Raw genomic sequence first — 4,336 nt, 5'->3', positions numbered from 1 at the left:
CGGAGGTTCAGTAGACTGAGGATCACTGCAGGTTTTAGGCTTTCTGGAGAAGGTGGGTCTTTAGGTTCCTTTTGAAGATTTCCGTGGTAGGCGAAAGTCTGATGTATTGGGGTAGAAAGTCCCAGAGTAAGGGGAATCACAGGAGAAGTCTTGTATGCGGTTGTGGGAAGAAGAGATAAGAGGGTAGTAGAGAAGGAGATCTTGAGAGGATCGAAGGTTGCATGTAGGTAAATACCGGGAGACCATGTCACAGATGTATGGAGGACACAGGCTGTGGATGGCTTATTATGTCATAGTTAGGGTTTTGAACTGGTGCCTCTGGACAATAGGAAGCCAGTGAAGGGCTTGGCAGAGAGGAGAGGCTGGGGAATAATGGGGAGACAGGTGGATTAGTTGGGCAGCAGAGTTTAGGATAGATTGGAGTGGTGCAAGAGTGCTAGAGGGAAGGCCAGAGAGTAGGAGGTTGCAATAGCAATACTCAAGACAGGAGATGATGTGGGCATGCACAAGCGTTTTTGCAGTTTCTTGGTCAAGGAAGGTATGGATTCGGGAAATATTTTTGAGTTTGAGTCGGCAGCAGGAGGCAAGGGCTTTGATATGTGGCTTGACAGAGAGGGCAGAGTTGAGGATCACCCCGAGGCACTGAGTATGCGGGACTGGGGTAAGTGAGCAGCCATTGATGGTTAGGCCTGGTGGAGGGGTAGATTGAGATGGGGGAAAGATGATGAATTCGGTTTTGTCCATGTTCAGTTTTAGAAAGCGAGCAGAAAAGAGAGATGAAATAGCGGACAGACATTGTGGGATTTTGGGCAGTAAGGAGGTGATGTCGGGTCCAGATAGGTAGATCTGCGTGTCATCGGCGTACAGATAATACTGCAAACCGTGTGATTCTATGAGCTGTCCCAGGCCGAAGGTGTAGATGGAGACTAGTAGGAGTCCTAGAACTCAGCCGTGGGGGAGAGGGAGACACTGAATGCCCGGTCTGTTAGATATGACCTGATCCCGGATAGGGCCAAAATCTGTGATGCCAGGAGATGAGAGAATCTTTAACAAGAGGGAATGGTATACAGTGTCAAAGGCAGAAGACAATTACACGCTGTTTTGTAACTAAATGGCTTGTCCCCTTTTGTGATGAAAATCCACAGTCATTCTAGATTCTCCCATGACTGCGGCAAGAGCAGACAGCATGCGATTTGAGAATTTCCGGCCACAGTCCGACTAGATGTGTCCAGCATAGCTCAATTAATTTTTATTGCGTGAGGCCACGCATGTCTAGTCAGCACGCAATTGCATGTACGTGAATCTCATACTTGCGGTTTTGTACCTCCCGCTCTCACTCCTGGTACCAGAGGATCCTGACAATGTGTAGTGAGAAGTGTGAGAATTCAGAAGTTTGCAGTCACATACAGTAATTACAGATTAACATCACAAACTTAGACAACCCATTTAATGCTCCTAACATATATAAAAACATATTAACCCTTAACTTGCCATATGACAGAACACTTTATTAACATAGACATGTATCATGTAATCTTACAAGTTATGGATTGTTACATGTGCACAGGATCAGAACCAATAACAACATAAAAATACATCACCAGAACCACCATCAGTACAGAAATACAACAGTAGAATCCTCATCAGTACAGAAACACAGCATTACAACCCTCATTTGTACAGAAATTCAGAAATACATCACCAGAACCACCTTGACTACAGAAATGCATCACCAGAATCTCTAGTAGTACAGAAATAGACCACTAGACCTCCATCAGTAGATTAATACATCACCAGAATCACCATCAGTACATGAATACATCACTAGGGCCACCATTAGTAAATGAATACATAATCAGGACCATCATTAGTACATGAATACATCACAAGGACCACAATTTGCACATGAATTCAGCATCAGAATCACCATCAATACAGAAATATATCACCAGAACCACCATCATTAAATGAATAAGTCACCTGAACCATGATCAGTACATGAATACATTACCAGAATAGCCATCAGTTCATCGTACCTTAACCCCGTTACGACCTATGACTTGAGTCTCAGGTTCATAGTGATGGACCCAGCTTTCATCCTGTGTGATCAGTCTGTTGAAAAAGTCCTTCTGGTCTCCATGGCATGTCGTCAATAGAGCCTCAACACATTTCTACTTCTTGAAAGGTGTGAGCAGCTGGGGAACCCAGAGGGGAGACCTTAGGCATGTGAAGATGGTCTTGGATGATTTTTTCCATGGATCCCACATTAATTTTGACATTTTGCGCTAGGTGGCGAATAGTTACGCAGCGATTTTCCAAAATGGCAACCTCCACTTTCTGAATGGGGTGTTCATCAATAGCAGAGTGGAGTCACCCTGGAATTGGAGCTGCTTGCACCGAAGTCTGGCCACATTTGAATTGAAGATACCAGTTCTTGACTACATCATATGATGGGGATTCATCACCATAAACCTCTTTCATCACATCGAACATCTCCTTTGGTGTGTGGCCTTTGAAGTAAAGGAACTTGATGACTGCTCTGTATTCCACTGGGTTCATTATCAAACCTCTCACCACTTCAGCACCTGTAAAATCAAGACAGTTATCAGTTTTGAGTTGCAAATTGGCACGTATCCTAAACAGACTTATATCATTACACATGTGCAGTTTCAGCATCCTGTGAAATAGAAATGGGTCAGGGAAAATGTTTAATGACCGCTCCTTGTATCAATAAAAACATCAGCTAGGCGCACAAAAAGTAAGCTATCACTTGGCCCCAGATCCCGGAAAATGAAGACATGAGTCTCAGAAAATGGCGCCAATGTCACTCTGCAGCTCTGGTAAATGCAAACTCCCCAAGATGGTAGCACAGTGGAGGGAGGGCTGAAATTCTGCTCAGAGCTGTCCAGCAGCACTGCAGTGAGGCTACCACCAGGTGGCAGCAGAATAGTAAAACAAGCCAGGTTGATACCAGAGACTAGTGCAATAACAAGGAAAATGCCACAGAGTCAGAGGAGCGCCAAAAAGGTCAGTACTGGTCAGGAGCAGAAATACCAGAAGCAAGAGGCAGGAGCAGGTTAGAGTCAAAGCAGAGTCAGGTATCAGGGAGTCCAAACATGAAGGGAAACCCTGAGTCGGGACAGAAGGCGGAAATGAACAGACACCGGCACAATCATAAAAAAACACAGCAGGACAAATCAGGGTATAACCAGAGGCAGCTACTCACGCCGTAGGAAGAAAATATAACTGACACTGCCTGAAAGGGTGAAGCGCAGAGAAATAGCCGACCTGACACCAGAACGAGGCAGAGAAAAGTTAACCCCTGACATGACCAGACCAGGAAAATCCAGGTCTGGATCATGACAGCCATTTTATTTTTATTTACAAACTTTGGATTTTTTTTAACCATGTAAATAAAAAAGAACCTATACATCGTTGGTATCTACGAACGCGTAATAACCTGGAGAATCATAATATAAGGTTAGTTTAAGCATTTAGTGAATGTGGTTCAAACAAAACCCCCAAAAACAATTGAGGAATTGCACTATTTTTGCAATTTTATCACACTTGGAATTTTTTCCCAGTACACTATATGGTAAAATCAATGGTGTTGTTCAAAAGTACAACTCATCTTGCAAAATACAAGTCATCACATAGCTATATTGATGGAAAAATAAAAAAATTATGGCTCCGGGAAGAAGGGGATCAAAAACAAAAACGCAAAAACCCAAGGTGGTAAAGGGGATAATTGTATTCTCAGTCAGACCCATACACATTTTTAATTGCATGAACCTACAACTTCCAGTATGTCCTTACCAATGGTAAAGAGATGCTGGGAGTTGTTGTTATTAGTCATCATCAGACTGGGGACAATACAGGAACCACAGTACTATTGGGAATTAGTATCGCAAATAAATATTTACATCTAGGTACAGTCTAGATCAGGGATGGGGAACCTCAGGCCCCAGGGCCATTTACGGCCCTCGATGACCTTTTATCAGGCCCCTGGGCAGATTCTCAGGAACCGCATTCTTGGGCATGGAGTTGTATTTTGATTGCCACAAACTAATTAATTTCTTCTTGCTCTGTTAGCACACGCATGCAGTGTTCACTAATGAACACTGGAGGGCATGCTATGAAAGATTACATCCTGACACCAGTGACAGAGTCAGGATGTAATTTGTGGGCGAAGTTTGTATGGCCCCCCAAGGATGGTATAAATATCCAAATAGCCCTTGGCAGAAAAAAGATTCCCCACCCCTGGTCTAGATTACGACACCTCAGCTACTCAATCTTTCTGCCGATATGTAGACTGCAGGTATGAAGCAACCTTCGG

This window comes from Dendrobates tinctorius, unplaced genomic scaffold, assembly GCF_039654945.1.
Source record: "Dendrobates tinctorius isolate UK_male_01 unplaced genomic scaffold, ASM3965494v1 ptg000003l, whole genome shotgun sequence".
Classification (NCBI taxonomy): Eukaryota; Metazoa; Chordata; class Amphibia; order Anura; family Dendrobatidae; genus Dendrobates; species Dendrobates tinctorius.
Note: the sequence above shows the minus strand (reverse complement) of the source record.